We start from the raw sequence: 19,108 nt of genomic DNA, 5'->3' as shown, positions 1-19,108 counted from the left end.
ATTCGCGTGAAAGATCTCATTCGGAACTCCAGCGCTCGAATACGCTACCTTGCGGTGATTTACAAAACTGCAAATGAAACTAAAACATTGCCACGTTGCGTTCCACGTGTGTCTGTTGACGTAAACACAGGTAGTTTGTTCTGAGTGTATTTATTAACGCAATGGATGTGTCTTAGTTTGTTTTCAGCTACAGAAATTAATTCGTCCCTTAGTAGTATTCTCGAGCTTCTCAAAATAATGTTAGTTTTCATTATTTCCTTAATAATTGGTGAAAGCGAAAATTCTGGATTAACAAACTTGGATAACGTTGTACAAGGTAAAAAATTTTATTGTTTTGTATGAATTTGTAAGAATATGGGGTTTTTTTTAATCTTAAATTAATTAAACTTACCATATTTTACAGCAGCATTTAGTTGGAATGGACAGTATGCAAAATATTTTCTTGAATATATTATCGTAGAACAAAATGAATAACCGAGAAAGAATTTACTTCATTCCTTTTATTCTAATTATTATCCTTAAGGTTTCGCCAAATTTGTTTAGGGTTGTAGTTTTAGTATAGTGCGAGCAAAGTAGCCTTGGCGAGATTTCGCGTTTTTAGTTAAACCATTTTTAATTTTTATCATGAGTGGAATAAAATGGTAGTAAGATTACAGAATTCGATAAGTGAAAGGAAATAATGGTCAATCAACTGAAAGGAAAACTACCACCATACATCCGTGAGAATTTTGTTGATGATTTGCATAACATGACACAATTAAATCGTAACTCAGAAATTAGAAAAATCGAAACAGAAAATTTTTAAATGAACCGATTCGGGAATTCTAGAGAAATAACTCAGCTACAAATGGATAAAAAATAAGTGCTAGCCAAGCAAGGCAAAAAAGTATCATCTTCTTTCGATAACAATTTGTAATGTCACATTGAATTTTCTAGCATTAATTGTTATTCTTGTCAGGCCAGAATTATTATTTAGTTTTATCAAGAATTGAAAAATATCGAATTCAACATCGTGGAAATAGCTGCTTAGAACTACGAACTACGTAGTTTGCATTAATCTTTGACGTTTAGTAATGCTTCTTGAATTCTCATTTCTTTCTACAAGGGCCAGAATATCCACAAGACTTTGAAAATTAATTTAAAAAGAATAAAGCGAAAAAATCATACGTACGAACAAAAATCACAACACTTTTAGCATTTTCTTCGTTACCATGTGCGTTTGTTTTAGTTTTCAATTCCGCCATTAGACAGTGACTTCAGTGCCCCAATAGTTCGTTGGAGTTGCGAATTGATAAGAAGTTAGCTGTTGCCATTTTTCTTGAGTTTGAACAAATAAATTCTTTCTTTATTGTTTTATGGCTTTTCATGCAACGGGGGGATTTAAAACTTTTTCTATTTGATATTTTTAGCGATTGGTTGATCTTGCAAACTGCGTCAGTACAAAATTTGAGTATAGTCACGGCTTCACTTGATACCTGGACCGATTATTATGAAAATTGCTATATATATGTATTTTTCCACGGAAAAGATGCATAATATGCTCATTGAAGCCACTCGCCACCAGGTGGCACTGCAGAGTAGCAACTTCTGCCCCGTTCAACCGATTATTATGAAAATCAGTATAATGATTTATTTTTTTGTTGGCGTAGCAACGCGCGTCGGGTACAGCTAGTGGTCTAATAAACATTAAAAAATAAAGTTCAAAAGCGACCAACACGAGTGAGTCCTCGCTTCTATCGCCACAAAAGACATGGCACTCCTTAACTATTTTAAGGAACACATGTTATTATGCGTACAAAAGAAAAAAATAAAAAGAAAAGAAATTTTGAATTTTTAACACCTTGAATTCAAATTATGCTTTCCGCAGTCACGAGTAAGTGTGTGTGCGTGGGGGGGGGGGGGGTAAGGCCCTAGTGTGCGTGTAGGCTCTTGTGTGTCTGTATGTGTGTGTAGGCTTGTGTATGAGTGTAGGCTTGTGCGTGAGTGTAGACCTGTGTGTTTGCCCGTAAGCTTATGTGTAAGTGTGTAAGGGCGTGTGTCGGCTTGTGCGTAAGTGTAGACTTGTGAACGTTTGTGTAGACCTGTGTGTTTGCGAATAAGCATGTGTGTTAGGACGTGTGTATGTAGACGTGTGTGAATGAGTAGACATGTGGTGTAATATGTGTGTGTAGGAGCACCCGTGTGTGTGTGTACGCATGCTTGTGTGTAGAACATGACCGAAAGCGCCCAGGAGGAGCATATTCCGGTGGACAACGTTGCTGGTGGAGGCCCAGGACCAGAGGAGCAGCAGTTGGAGACGATGTTGCTCTTAGAGGACCCGGGGACAAGAAGTCATTTAACGGTCAATTCAAACCAATTAGAAACTCCTGATTGCTCAAAAAAAAAAGGAAAAATTAAAAAAAAAAATTTTTGAAGAACAAAACATTGTAGTTGGCTTTGGGATGTTTTTTACCTGACCTGTAAATATTTTCTAGTGATTTAGTGCTTCATACTGCTTGTATCTTTTTTTTTTGAAAAACGTCTTTCTCCTCCTCATAAAAATTTAACCGAGATCAGTCGCAAAATTGAGCATTGTTCTACTGATTTCTAGGAAAAATGAGTTTTATCCTAAGAGGAGAAATTGGAACTTATAAAACCGACGAACAAGTGTCATGCTTCAGTATATTACATTTTATTTATAACTTTCAGAAAATCATTTCATGTTGTGACGTGCATTTCTTTCATTTTAAAGTTATGAAAGAAGATTAAAAATTAGGAATGACTTACAACGGAAGAAGGAAAATTTCACAAGATACTAAAATTACTATAAAAGAGCTACGCTTTTGCAGCTAGATTCAATCTTCAACGGTTGTTGCAACTGCTTCGTGATAAGAAAATATGTATTCCACGACGAAAATGGTAATTATGAGTTCAATATCTTTGTGTCTATTTGTATTGTACTATATTTAAATTCAAATGAAGTTAAAAGAAACTTTAGCAAACAAATCAAAGTGTCAAAAAAGTTTATACATTTCTTTCACATATGTACTGATTATAATCCTGAATTATGTCGAGTTATATAAAAACAAACGTGGTGCGCTCTAAAAGAATTAGTTAATGTTAAATTAACAGAAAATTCTTAATCTATTTTTAAATTCTTGGCTTCTCAAAAAAGATTATTAAATTATCAAAGCAAAAATATCCATATGTTTGAATATTCTTCTCTTTAAGATAAATAAATACCTTTGTGCAGAACAGTATGGTAAGAAATAACAATGTGCCTTACGAAATATTTTGAGAGTTTTTAATGAAAGATTTCTTTACTTTATGCGATTTAAAAAAAAAAAAAAAACACATTAGTTGCTCCCATGTGCCTCCTTCGAGGGGAAAAATAAGGCTTTCCTCATGCTTGAACGAAAAAATATCTTCATTTAAATCATATACGTACACATACCAATTAAATTGAAGAGTTAGTATTAGTTAATTGAGAGATATACTATGTGAATCTAAATTTTGCGGTATTGAGTCAGTTAAAAAAATTTTTTTTTCCCAAATAACCCTGTTGAGTGCTCAAGTTTGAAACTTGGTTGTATTTTCTGGTTTGCTTGATTTATTCAAAAAAAAAAAAAAAAAAAACAACCTTAACCAACAATTCAACGAACTTTACGTACTACTTTACTCGGCATGCAATAGAAAAATTATAGTTTAAAAAAATAAAAAATAAAACACGCTTTTGTAGCAAAATGAACTAAAAAGTAAAAAATGATCTTTGGATGATAGTAATTGATCAAACACTTAATTTTAATGTAATACAAAAAATCGTGAGGTGCTGTCGATTTACATTTTTGCATGGAAAATAAATGAAAGAAATTCAAGACAACCCTTGCTTTTTTATTACATTAAAATTAAGTGTTGGTCAATTACTATCATCCAAAGATTATTTTTTACTTTTTAGTTCATTTTGCTACAAAAGCGTGTTTTTTTTTAAATAGTTTTTTAAACTATTATTTTCTTTCTCTTTTTTTTTGTTTAGAGAGTTTAACTTGTTTTACAAAAAAATAATTATTTCAACATAATTCAAAATCTTTTATATTTATGAAATTTTCCCCAAAAAAGGCGATAAAGGTCTCGGTCAGCATTCAAAACGCGGTTTCTCGAACTCCAAAAATAATAACTGCACCCCTTAAAGTGTAACAGCCGAGCTCTAAAACACTCAACTGCGCTGATAAATTGCCTGTCGAGTAATTGTCTAATCTAGCTAATCCGTCTCAGTTATCGATGTTTGTGCGTGAAAATCATATTTACATTACTATGAAAATTTGATAAACATTTTAATAAAACTATTGTTCAACAATGGCCTAATCATCAATGAATTGCCGATTGAAAGCTCACCTAAATTTTGGGCATGAAATCAGTTAAAAACAATAATAACTAATGTTCTAATTACCTTGGAAAAATTTAACAAATTTTACCTGATGCAGAAAAATCAAAGGTTTTTATAATTTTTATTAAATAATTTTTGCGAGCATTTTTTAATTTATATTTTAAAAGTTGTCTTCTTCATATTTTTGGAATTAAGGTCAAAATATTGATTAAAATTGGAATAAATTTAACAATTAATAGTTAGGTAATTAATTTGATTATAGAATATTACATTGTCATCGGTTCTGAGGTCGCCTGCCAAATTTCAAAAGGATGCGATCGCAGGAAGTGAGCGAAATTTGAGTTGCGAGATTCCGTTACAAGATACATACATACATACAGGTGAAGCTAATAAAAACGTATTAAAAATACGAAAGGTTGCACAGTATAGGGAATATTTTATTGCATAAGATTATCCTGATTTCTAACTGTTTTTATATTTTAGAAAAAAATGAGTATGATAATGTATTTTAGAAATGGTTCTAGGCTTAAGTCTAAAATTAAATTAAAATATGTTGTGCTTTTTTCTTGTCTTTATTCTCAACCAAAATGTTGATGATTAACTATTTAGTTTTAAAAAACTTATTCAAAATGCTTAAATTGATCATGGAAAAATATTAATATTTAATGTTTACACATTTTTAACCTTACTTTTTTATTATTTTAATTGAACTTTTCATGTAATCATGTAATGGCGTGTTTTTTTTTTTTTTCATGAATCTTATTATTTTGCATTTTAATAGCAAAATCTAATTAGTTAGTGGAATATTTTTTATTTTAATAGAGCTTTTAGGCTGTTTAATAGGTTATTTCAATTAACTTTTCTTAAAAAGACCGAATTTAATATAATAAGCCCCAGCAAGTGATTTCTACGTAACTTTGATAACACATGGGGGAAATGAATAAGATGAGAAATTACCGGCAAGGCTAAAAATGCGCCAAGTGACGTATCAATAACGGAAAGGCAACAAATTAAGTAAAAGGAATAAAGACAGAGAACAAGATGATAGTTACAAAGACTTGTCCGTCGTTGTAACCAATGAGAAACTTTGTATTAGCGACTTCTTACGATGAAAAAGAACAAAAATTTACTACATTTCTCTCTCAAATCTAGTTCCCCGTTTGCCTTAAAATATGTTACCAAATACAGTTTTTGCGAAATTATTAGACATATTCTACAGAAATAAAAATATAGTTTAAAAAACTAAAAAAACACGCTTTCGTAGCAAAATGAACTGAACTTTTATTTTATTTTTATGTTTTTTAGTCTTATGTTGGAGAATTATCAGGCAAAATTGCAATTACTTCTTTTCGTAAAAGTTGAATTGACGAAATTATTTTTAAAACGAGTGCGAGGTAATATCTTAAAGTTAAGACAAGGGCATTCCGATGGGAAGCTATACTGTGAGTCATCGATGTATGTTTGAGGAAATCATATTTATATTACTTTGAAAATTTGAGATGCATTTGAATAAAAGTTTTGTTCAACAATGGTCTGATCAGCAATGAATTTCCAATTGAAGGCTCACCTAAATTTTGGCATGAAATTTGTTAAAAACAATTATATTTCATGTTCTAATTACCTTGGAACATTGGAACAAATTTTGTCTGATGCAGAAAAATTCAAGGTTTTTGTAGAGATTTTTAAATAATTTTTGTGAGCATTTTTTAATGTATTTTTTTAAATTTTTCCTTTTTCACATTGTTGGATTTATGCCAAAATATTGATTAAAATTGGAGGAAACTAACAATTAAAAGAGTTAATTAATCAATTTGATTATAGAATATTGCGTTGTCATCGGGTCTGAGATCGTGTGCCAAATTTCAAAAGAATCCGATCGCAGGAAGTGGGCGAAATTTGAGCTGCAAGCTTCCGTTACAAGATACATACATACATACATACATACAGGTGAAGCTAATAAAAGCGTGTTAATAAAAAAATCATTAATAATCATAACTTGTTATAATAATAACGAACTAGTATTACTAATAGCAATAATAATAAGTAATAATACAAACAAGATAGTAAGTATATATAGTAACTACAATAATTGGAATGATAATAATAATTATTATAATAATTACAATAATAAGAAGTAATTATCATAATTAGTAATAATAATAATAAATAATACCCATGCTAATAATAACAACAATAATAATACAATAAAATGTTTTTTTTGAAAAAACTATTTCTGCTATAAATTAACTTTATATTAAAAAAACACATATTTTTATTTCCTTTTCCCCCCATTTATTTTGCAATTTCAATACTTTGCATGGTAACATTTGAGCTTTATGACTGTCAAAATTTTTCGTCGTATTGCGGTGATATATTTGTTCAAGATAATGTCTATGTCAGGTTTTTAATGCAAGAATAATGAGGTGTTCTATTAAATGCTAAACATGAAAACTTTCCACTTTGAAATATTTAAACAGTACGTTGCAAATAATCATGATTTTTAAATGGCTAAACAAACATGAAAACTTTCCACTTTGAAATATTTAAACAGTACGTTGCAAATAATCATGATTTTTAAATGGCTAAACAAACGGTTTACGTTAAAAATTCATTACGAAAAAGATGACGAATTTTCAATTAAGCAATGAAATTGAAGAACTCAATTTGTTTAATTCAATTGAAAACAATTAACTAAAACGACTCAGGTAAATTTAATTAAATTACTGTAAATACAAATAAAATGATTTTAGTTGAATTGATTCCAACCTTTATATATGCTTATAATTAAACATTTATTATTTTGTTGCAGATGTTTCTTTGCCTCGCTGTCGCCCTCCTGTGTGGTTGTGTCGAAATGTTTACCCCCATTTATCCAGGACTTGGTTTGGGAGGTTTTAGAGGGCTTTATGGCCCTCCTCCTGCCTTGGTTGGTTCCTACGGTCATGCCTTCGGATCTAGAGGATTTAATACCAACTTCGGTGGTGTTAGAGGGTTTAGTACTGGCTACAGGGCCGTAGCTCCTGTCAATCCCGTTTGGGAAGGTCCACTTGACTGGATATAGATCAAGGATCACCGATGTTGAAGAGTGCGAGCGCATTGGCTCACATGGGTCTAGAATTCGCAATGTTTAAATCGAAACCCGGGAATTAAATCATTAGCCAAACAAATGAAATGCTTTGAGCCTACAGATATTTCTTGATAATTTTTTACTGCAGTAAAAAATTCTTTGCTTCGTTTTTCTAAATAAATAAATAAATAATGTATTTAGCTTGTGATGAATTAAGCTACATTTGTTTCAAGTAGAATTTCTGATTGTAAAAATTGTGCTTGTAAAGTGCATGCACATCAAATTGTATGTAAAACAGTCAATAAACAAAATATTAGCGATTTATTGTGCTCTCTTAAATATTTCTGCCAAGTGTTTCTTTCTTTGTTATGTTTTTCTTTATCACTCAAATGTTAACGGTCAATCAGTAATGGGCTTCCACTTCCCTGCCTGCCGGTTTTTTATATGTGAGGTAATTTAGTGTTTAAAAGTCTAAAATTGATTAAGCATAAAATTAGGGGTGTCGGATAATAAGGATAGCATTAAATTAATTAATATGTGAACAAGTATGGATAAACGCATTGGAGTAAAAAACAAATTGTAAGCAAAATTATTTTGGCTCCTTTCTGAACCAAATCGGTTTTCAGAGGATTCACAGGGAGAACATTTCGTCACGTCATAAATTAGATTATCTTGAAACAAAGTATCAGTGAATTATTCTTTGAAGACGTGGGGTACTATTGAAAATGAACGTTTGTAAAAAAGTTAAATTAATTACTATTCTAGGTGTTACAATTTTCTCAGCAACAACAAAACCATAATTTTCATTTGCAGATGTACACATTTTTTAACTATAACATCAGTCGTCACTTTTTACTTTCGTCACTTCCCGGTTATTTTATCAGTTATAGTTCGTGCAAATCTAAACTGGAAGCAATGTGATGGCTGCGCAAATCTTAATCACAGCATTACCATACTGCCAAGTTCAGTTTGCCTTAACTATTGTAATATAGTTTAACATTTGTTTTCGATTATAGTTAACGGTATAGAAGATATTATTTATTAGATATATATGAAATATTTCCATCGTAAATTTAGTAAATAATTCTTACATGATAAAACACTTTCCTTATTTCTTTTGGGGGGAAAAAATCAAATACACGCTTCTCGCTGTGTCATGTGGAATCTTTATGCAGATGAGGTTTATGATGGACAGTTACTTTAGTGTCACCAAAAAGAAATCAAAATAGATCAATTATTTATTATTTTTTTAATCCCATATATAAATAACTACATAGTAGTGATACGACATCGATGTTTTCAACATTGATGTCTTACAGTCGATATTTTTAAAACACTGCTGTTTTTTTATGTCGATATTTTCCCCCATTTGAATTAAAAAATTCAATTTAATCTGTGATAGATACGGCATTGATGAAAAAACATCAATGTTAAAAAAATCGATTTTCGAAATTCAAAAATTTGACGATATCGATATATCGAGTCAAAAACATCAGTGGACAGATCGGCTCTACATATACTATTTGGTAAAAGTTTCGTGTTAAAATTGGTGAGTTTTTCTTTGTAAATTAGTGGCACGACATCAATGTTCATTAAAATAATCAGTTATCCAACGTTTTGAAGCACAAAAATGCCAATTACAGCAGACGTGTTTCGGTGTTACATGGAACACCTTTCTCAATGCAAAGAAGTATGAGCTTCTGGATGAAAAGTCATCCGAGAAAAGCAACACGATGGAACAGGAGACAATATGAATACCAAAAAATAGAAATTTAACAAAACAAAAAAGACAAAATGTCGCCTGGAGCCGAAATTTATTATATAATTCCATCAGGAAAAAAACCGTTAAGTAATAAATTTCCAAGAAAACCCATAAACAATGCAAATAGTCCAAAAATGTGTTTTAGGGTCAAAGTTTCTTAATTTCAATATTTTGTGCTCGTTTTTCCTTTGATACCGATGTTTTATCATTGAAACGAAAACATCCAAAAATAATTAAATACATAAATATATTTAAAAAATAAATAAAATTATAATCATGACTATTTTTATGTAATTACAAGTGATGATAAAAACTACACCGTGAATAAATGATCGCAACATTCTTCACATTGGAAGAAAAATTCGATAATTAGTTAATGAAGAAGTACACAGCAGGGCTTTTTTTTAAACTAGAATATTGATTGTCATTGTAGTTATACCTTATTTCTAGTTTTTACGCAGAGACAAGTTGACTCAAATAGATAAATTATAGTTTTAAGTTAAATATATACCGTACTGTTAGTAGCAGTACCTATTTCAAATCACTATGACGTCATTTTGTGTTTCAAATGTACAGTGGACTCTCTCTATCGTAACACTCCATGATGTGAACGATAACGATGTGAACAATATTCTGAGCACATTTTGACGGTCTCGGCGAATAAAGGCCTTGGTGGCCTGATCGGTAAGGCATTGGACTCGTGACCGGAGGGTCCCGGGATCTATCCCAGCCGGATCGAAGATCCACCGTCTTCATTAACGGTGACTGGGGGACGTTAAATATGCGCGTAGTCAGAAAGTCCTCCAAGTGAAACGATACCTCTGGGGGTGCTGGACCAGGGATTTCTCGGTTTCTGGTCCGGATCAAGGAATTAGAGCTGTCTTCAGGGTCCCTTCCAACCGGTTACACCACAAACAGTGGTAGGTACGGGGGTCCCTGGAGTGTGGAATGGAGGGTGTCAGCGAATACATATGCACTATCCAGTCTCCCCCTATAATGCACCTCCTTGTTATATGAACACTTTTTTTCTGTCCTGAACACTTTGTTCGGGACTGAACAAAAGTGTTCCGAAATGACACATGATGTGAACTTCGGTGTTCCATGTGTGTTCCGAACAGAAAGAATCTACTGTACTTCGATTAAGTAGAAAATAAATTCTCTTAAAACTCATTTTTTTCTCATGCTTCTTGTTTTTCATACTTATTTTTCATGTTACAATCAAGAAATATTTCTAATATCTCTAATTTTTCTGGTACTTTTCGATTTTGTATTAACATTAAAAGAAGTTAGATAATTGTTCCAATTAGTTTATGCTGATTATTAATGTTTTGCATTTTTAAAATGTGCATGAGTTACTCACTCTTTATTACCAGATTTAAAATTTAGGTATTTTTAATAATTCATTTATATTGCCATTATTGTTCTTATAATTGACATTGCACATATGGGTAGTCTAAATTTGCTCCTAACGTTACATATCTATAAGTTGTTACGCAAGTTATAGAAATGGTGTGCTTAAAATAGCTTTTAAGTAAATAACAAGAACTCGCTTTTGTTATTTCTAATGTAGTTAAGCTCGGAGTGAAGTACGATAATCAACATGTCTTTACAAGTGAAGAAGAAATATGAATATCATGTTTGTAAAAAAAATAAATAAATAAAAATAAATAAATAGGTATCGTATGACCTGTCCCATGCTTGCATTTAACTATGCAGATAGATAATTTAAATAAAAAGTTTTGGAAAATAAGATCAAATGTAGCCTCCTTTTTGTCTTGTCCTCAGATAAAATTGTTTCAACATGTTTTTTTTTTTCGTGAAAATTCTTGAAAAAATTTTTTTTTCCTTTTTTAAACTTTTATTCACTTAATTTTAAAAATTCACGTTAAGAATTTTTTTTTTCACATTCATTCCATCATTTCATTTTCCTATGTTTATACGCTAAAAGACTTGAAAGTGTTATGCATTTTCAAACAAAAAATTTTATTCACTGGTCTTTACTAGCGCACAGTGATTAAAGTTTTCAAATGGAATTTTTCTCCGTTTTGACAATAACTACAAGCTTTATCCTTCTTTACGCAATGTCCTCGTTATTGTAAATGCCTATCGCTTTCTCATTTTTAGTAAAGTATAAACGAACTTAAACACGTACGACTTATACTAAGTTCTTCGAAATTAATGGCAGAGATATTAACAATGGGGTCGTTTCCGAAATTTTAAAAGTATTTTTTTCTGGAAAAGCATGCTTAAAAACATAGGATCTGACCATTTTAAAAATAATTTGACTAAGTTTAATATTAAAAAAAAAACTATTTTAATCGGTGCGCTATCATTGTTTACGCTTCTGCCGATGACATTGCAAATGATGGAATGTCATTCACTGATCCCAAAGCACAACGGAAAATATTCAATTCGTATCTTTACTCACATGTACTGGCAACGATATGGTTGATAGCAAGCGTAGAGACGTACACTAAAAAACATATACTAAAATTATAATGAAATATATATACTAAAATTTTTTAGTATTTAATTCGCTTCTTGATTATCATAACGTGGAATCGTGTTAGATAGATGAAGAGCCGCTATGTAGATAGGCCAACGCATCAGCTTGTTAGCCATTTTGGATCGGATTTTTCATTGTTGCGCTGCTAGGGTTACCACAGCAAAGTTTCAGATTTCGCCAAATTTGCCGAAAATAATATTTTATTTAATAAACAATGCACGTCTGTGCCGCTAATAATTGCTCACAGTGAACAATCACCAAATGCGATTACTCGCCAGAAAAGACAATCACTCAAATACGCGCTCCGATCCAAAATGGCTAATCTTAAGCTGATGCGGCGGCTCGTATATATAGGGGCCTTAGCTAGATGCGCCTAAGTACATCATTTCAGACGTCATAAAGACCACGCCTTATTTTCAAAATTGGACATTTAAAAAAATTAATTAAAAATTAAGTGTTGGGAAAATGAAAGTTTTTTTTCCCACTCCATGTTTTTTTTTTTTTTTTTTTTTTTGAGCAATCAAAATCGCTTATTGTTCTTATGTGACAGTCCTTGACGTTGTGGTTCCTTTTTCAGCTTGGACCAGCAGCACCACCGGCGGCACGGCTGCTCTGGTCCTGAGCACTGTCCCTTGGAATCCAGGAATCCACTTCTGCTGGGTGGTGGCGTCCATGTCCTACACACGCATGCTCATACACCCTCGCCTAAACGCGCGTGCCTTTACACACATACACAGGCCTACGTGCACACACTTAAGCCTGCACACACACAACTATACACACATAACCACCCAAGAGGAGCGACATGCTTGGGAGGGGGAGCCATTTCTAGAAACAATAACTCTAATGAGTAGGGTCTTACAAAAACTCGTGATTGCGAAAAACACAATTTGAATTCAAAGTTTCAGAATTCAAATTCGAGTTGAATTGGAGGAAGAGGGTCACAGATCTTTTTTCTTTTTTTTTTTTTTTTGCTTATTCTATTAACTTCAGTGACTAAAAGTAGTACTGAAGGAAACCACCTCATTGATTATTTTTTAAATTTTGATTTTGAAATCAACCAACTACCAATTTAATTTGAATGTTTTGGATCCATTGCATAGCAACGCCATCGTTTGATGGCTGTTGGGTGGCGCTGTTTTCCGTATTACCCTATATGGGAAATAATACGGAAATGTAACGAAATAAGTTTCATTTGTAAGCTATTTTTCTCCTCCATGTATTCAATGAAACTGTAACTTTCTTTTTTTACCGCCAACTTTCTTTTGTTCAATTTTTGCATAGGGTAAGTTAGGGAAAAGTCTCCACTGACGTAAGTGGATCCTCCCCCTTTCCCCCAACAAAAACTGAAATATGTATACGGTTTTGTATACGTTTTTAAATTTGATCATGTCACATTTCAGGTAGAATTACGGTAACCGGGTCGCGGCGATAAATATTTCATTCTGGCAACCCGCTATTTTACCTTGGCGACAGAGCAATTTTGGTAACCCTACACAGAAGTTGATTTGCTATTCGTTTGGCCAATCAACCATTTCAGAATATAACTTTACAAAATTGTAATTTATTTGTCCAATAAATATTTTTTTTCTTTTCAATAGTGGTACCCGCGCGGCTTTGCCCGTAATAGAAAAATTAAAATGTCTCTTGGTTCGCCTGTGTATTTACAAATAATGTATGGTGAATTTTATCGCCAATTGGCTTGTACCCTTGTTACGATTCCACGTTATGATAATTTCGTATCTCGCTAGTTGGCTTGTGCCCATGTTACGGTTACACGTTATGATAATTTCGTAATTTACTCGTCCATCTTATGATAATTTTGTTCTTAAAATTGGAATAGAAAAAGAACCACATCGAACTTTCGAAAAATCGCTTCGAGGTGCACACCCCCATGCTACAAATTAACTTTGTGCCAAATTTCATGAAAATCGGCCGAACGGTCTAGGCGCTATGCGCGTCACAGAGATCCTGATAGATAGAGATCAAGACAGACAGAGGGACATTCAGAAAATTTTAATGGGATAATTTTTAATTTATTATTAGTAAAAAGATTCCATAGAATAATGTTTTTAATTTTCTCAACGAAATTTTTTTTCTTCTAAAAATTGACAACAAGTTGTGTTTTTTCAATTTTTAGATCTTCGAAGCATTTTATGAAATTTTACATCGCGAAATGTTTGTCATTTTTAACTTTTTTAAGTTATAGATTTAAAAATAAGTTATTTATACCTTTTGGTTATTTTTTTGGAATGTGTTCGCAGTAAGTTATTTCCTTTATGGTTTATTGTTCTAATTTAAATTTTAAAATTTATTAATTATCGAAATAACTTATTCAGTAAGTTAGAATTTTAATTTAAGTTACGATAACGTTCTCTGAATGGATATTTTGATGTGATTTAATTTATTTAGTAGATCGTTTTAAGTCTTAATTAAACATCTAGTATTTTTAATGGCTTTTTCTCAGATTATTTCAGACTAATGTCATGTTCTATCCAACTTTTACTATTGCAAAATTATGGTGGATATTGATGTTTCATTTTAATGTTCCTTAGGAAATTAAACATGTTGATAAAAAGTGTAACACCATATATACATCATGAACCTTTTCGTTCACATACATCATGATATTTTATTTCTTTTCATACACCTCGCTTCCAAATATTTTTTTCTTTTTTAAAAATTCATCAAATTAAAAGAAAAATGATTTTAATATTACACTGCAATGGGAACGTAAAGAGCAGTATCGGCAAATTTTTGTTTTATTTTTGGCACTTTTGTCATGCGTTGTACTTTTGCTTTCTTGTACAGCTTATTTGCTTTCCATTGAAAAAAAAATCAAATTCCATCTTTTCGCTATATTAGTATCGAATCCAAAACACGTTTCTTTTAATGTCTCAAAAATTCATTTCTGTTGATGCTGCGCGTTATTTTCTCACGTTTATGTTAACATCACGTTAGGAGCTGGCTAAATCAACGTGCGAGGTGTATGAACTTGCTACTGAAGTCAATTTGCGAAAAGCGCTGTATCAGGTTCATTGATGTATGGAGTCACTGTAAACGGGATTGGATTGCTAGGGATGGCCTGCATCTGAGCTCTACAGGGGTCAAAATGGTTAGTGGATTAATTTTAAGGGCTTCGGAGTCAAAAAACTAAGTTGGAATGGGGGGCATGGTTCAAGCACCAGGTATCGAGAGAATGAAATGTTTTTGGGTATTGCTAGAAATGGAAATAAAGTGTCAAACAAGAGTAGTAATGTTAACAATTGTAATTTAGGAAATTTCAGGGTGTTAAATAAAAGCAACTTAGGCATGCTTAAAGTTTTCTATACCAATGCTCGCAGTATTAGGAACAAGATGGATGAATTGAAAAGCATAGTTATGGATGAGAAGTTGGATGTTATCGGAATTACAGAGACATGGGATACCGAATCTGATGCAGAGTTATTACATATTGCTGGGTATAATTTATTCAGACAGGATAGAGTAGGTAAAAGAGGTGGTGGGGTTTTATTTTATGTTAGAGACAATTTTATTTGCAATGAATTGGTCATAAATGATAAGCCTACTGATATTGATATGGTTTGGCTGGAGTTGATGAGCAGTAAGGGCATAAAGCTACGCTTTGGAAACATTTATAGGCCACCTAATTCAAACCAGGGACAAGATGAACAGATGTACCGTATTATTAGTGACATGTCTAGTAAGGGATCCGTTATCATAATGGGGGATTTCAATTTTCCGGGTATTGATTGGAATAATTTTTATCCTGGTAATGGCAAAGAAGAGGAATTTTTAAAAGTAATTGGTGACTGTTTCTTAGATCAAGTTGTAACTCAGGGAACTCGAGAGGAGGCCATTTTGGATCTAGTTTTTTGTGACATAGGTAGTTTTGTTCAGGGGTTGAGTGTAGGGGAGCATATTGGAGATAGTGATCATAACAGCATTAGGTTCCGGGTTAAATTTGAAGTGTGCAAAGATGAGAATTTTAGGTTTGTGCCCAATTTCAGAAACACCGATTTTGTTGCACTTAGGCAGAGCTTGAAAGAGGTTTTTTCGTCAGGGTTGGAAAATAGCGACGTACATCAGCAGTGGACGGAATTTAAGGATAAACTTGCTAAAACCGTTGGGGACTATGTTCCATTTAGGAGAAAAGGTGTTAGTACCAAAATTTGGCCCATGTGGTTCTCCAGGGAGACTAAAGAAGCTCTTAATTATAAGCAAGCCACTTTTCGTAAGTTTAAAGAAACTGGTCAGAGTGCGGAGAGGCTCCAGTATGGTAAGGCAAGGCGAAATTTTAAGTATTTGGTACGGATTCAGAAAAGGGAATTGGAGCAAAGGCTGGCAGATGACATTGATGGGAACCCTAAGAGGTTTTTTGCTTACGCTAATTCTGGGAAAGCTCGAAACAGTCAAATTGGGCCTTTGGTTGATGAGCATGGAAATTTAATCCAAAACGATAGGGATATTGCAAATGTTCTAAATAACTTTTTTTCCAGTGTGTTTAACGATAACTGTATCTCAACAGTTGACACTAACAAGACACAAGCTATTATACAGCTTGAGGATTTTGTATTTTCCAGGGAGGAGGTTTTATTTTATTTGAAAAAGATTAAAGCAACTAAAGCTCCGGGACCAGATAATATTTATCCAAAAATTTTAGTTGAATGTGCAGAGGAATTAGTGGATGTTATTTTGAATATTTTCAATGCTTCTTATAACTCGGGGACGGTGCCAGAGGACTGGAAGCTGGCTAACATAACGCCACTCTTCAAGAAGGGGTCTAAAGGTATTGCTGGGAATTATAGACCTGTAAGTTTGACTTCGGTGATTTGTAAGATTTTCGAAACTTTGATCAAAATTAAGATCATGATGTTCTTAGAGACTAATAGTCTGTTGACTAGTTTGCAGTATGGTTTCAGGAAAGGTAAATCCTGTACTACTAATTTATTGCATTTCTACGACAAGGTTACCTCAGCTTTAGATAACAAAAAATGTGTGGATGTTGTTTATATTGATTTTCAAAAAGCTTTTGACAAAGTACCGCATGTTGCTCTTCTCAGCAAGTTAGCTGACATTGGAATAGGAGGAAAAACTTTACTTTGGGTTAGAAATTGGCTTACTGGTAGGAAGCAAAGAGTAGTTGTGAGAGGAAATCATTCTAATTGGAGTGATGTTTTAAGTGGGGTTCCTCAGGGATCAGTTTTAGGGCCTCTTTTGTTTATTATATTTATGAATGACATCAATGAAAATATTTCTGGAAGCATGAATTGTTTTGCTGACGATGTAAAAGTTATGGGGATTGTCGAAAATGAAGAACAAGTAAAACAGCTGCAAGAGGATTTAGATCATATTACTAAGTGGGCAGATAAATGGAGTATGGCAGTTAATGTAGGGAAATGTCAAGTGCTACACTTAGGTCATGGAAATAAGCGTATGAGATATCGTTTACAGGGTTCAGTCATAAATCAGGCAGAAAATGTTATGGATCTGGGTGTCTTTATAAATCAGGACTTCAAGTTTAGTCAACAGTGCAGTATTGCTAGTAACAAAGCCAACAAAATGCTTGGGTTCATCAATAGATCTATTTCAAACAAATCTAAGAAAGTTCTTCTGCCTTTATATAGGAGTTTAGTAAGACCTCATTTGGAGTATGCTGTTCAGTTTTGGTCGCCTTATCTGAAGAAAGATATTTTTGTATTGGAAAGGGTTCAAAGAAGGGTAACTAAATTAGTAAGGGGACTCTCAGATTTAGATTATGATACCAGACTTAATAGGCTTAACATGTATAGCCTGGAGCAAAGGAGAGTCAGAGGGGACATGATTCAGTTATTTAAATTTGTCAAAATGAAAGATGTAAATGGATTAAATTTTTGCGGGGAAAGCAGGACAAGGGGTCATTGTTTTAAGCTATTTAAATCTCAGGCTAACTTGGAAATCAGGAAAAACTACTACTTTAGCAGGGTTGTGGGCACTTGGAATAGCTTACCGGAAGAGGCGGTAATGAGCAAGGGAGTGGATAGCTTTAAGAGGGCCATTGATCTTCATTGGGGACTAATTAATTGACTAGGACCAGCCTAGCTGGGCCCAGTGCCTGTTGCTGGTCGTCACATTTGTATTTGTATTTGTATCTTGAAAAAAGTTACCTCTCATTTGTCTTTTCTGCAAACATCGTTTCAAAATAAGAAAAATAATATAGTTCAAATAAAAAAAATTGGCTTAATCATTTGTTTCTTTCCATATTTTGCAATATTTTAAATAGGGAAAAAGAATTTTAATGCTTTTTTCCCCTTCTTCTTTAAGATTGCGATCAGAGAAAGAAAAAGGTTAAATAGTTGTAGTTACCTAGGTGATAGTTTGAGAAATCCAAAGCTCCGTCCCTTTTCTTTGGGTCAACTCTCATTGGATGATTTCCTTTGTTTACATTGTAGTATTTTGTTTATATTGAGCCCTAGGGGCCAAATTTGGCAGTTTTTGAAAAATTACGCCAACGCGACCCGGTTACAATAATTCTACCACATTTCATCTCAGTAATTGGTTTTGCATACATTTGGTCTTCACATTACTTTCATTTGGGTCGTAGAACTTGTGGCAGAACAAATTCATATAAAATATTTTTTGTGCTCTTTTTCATGGCGCAACTATCTGCAACTTTTTCCTGCAACTCCGTGTATTTCTAAGGGGGAAAATTATTCGGTGTCGCCGACTATTGCACGCAATAGTTGCATCTAGTTGCAGGTTTTATCCGATGAGAATTCTCGGTACTGCATAACGTCAGTAACCTCAGCTAGTATGTATACTCAGTGACATCCGCCAATAATTGTAGTAAATCTGTGAGTGGCTGAAAAAAAGTTGCAAGAAATTGCCGCAACTAAAGTTGCTCCGTGTAATTAAAGTATAAGACCATTAGGGAGTTCAAGGAACGGTTTTCAAAGAAGTGTTTCCATGTCAGTTGTTATTTTTTAATATTCTTCTAACTTTTAAGTATACAGTGGCTCCCAAAAGTGTTCGCACACTGTGAAAATTTTTAGTAAAACCGAAATAACGCGAAACTGAATTCGAATATGATGTCCAATATTTTTTCACATCATTTCTATGTCATTCTAAATAGAACCCAGTAGTTTTTTCAAAATATTGACGGATCTTTTTGAAATGGATCAAAAAACGAAGAAACAGAGAAATACCGCGCCACCAAAGTCGTCGTACACTCAAATATTTTCGAGCAAATTCATAATTAAAATTATCATATACCGTTTATTTAATATTTTTGCATTGTGTTAATCCTTAAAAGTCATTTGGCTTTATTTTTTGTTTATTTATTCCTTAATATTGTGCTTAATACTTTAAAATGGCTGATATTCGTAAAAAACAACAAACACCATTCGAAATTTGATTTTTTTCCTCACGGTA

This window comes from Uloborus diversus, chromosome 4 (assembly GCF_026930045.1).
Source record: "Uloborus diversus isolate 005 chromosome 4, Udiv.v.3.1, whole genome shotgun sequence".
NCBI classification, from domain to species: domain Eukaryota; kingdom Metazoa; phylum Arthropoda; class Arachnida; order Araneae; family Uloboridae; genus Uloborus; species Uloborus diversus.
Note: the sequence above shows the minus strand (reverse complement) of the source record.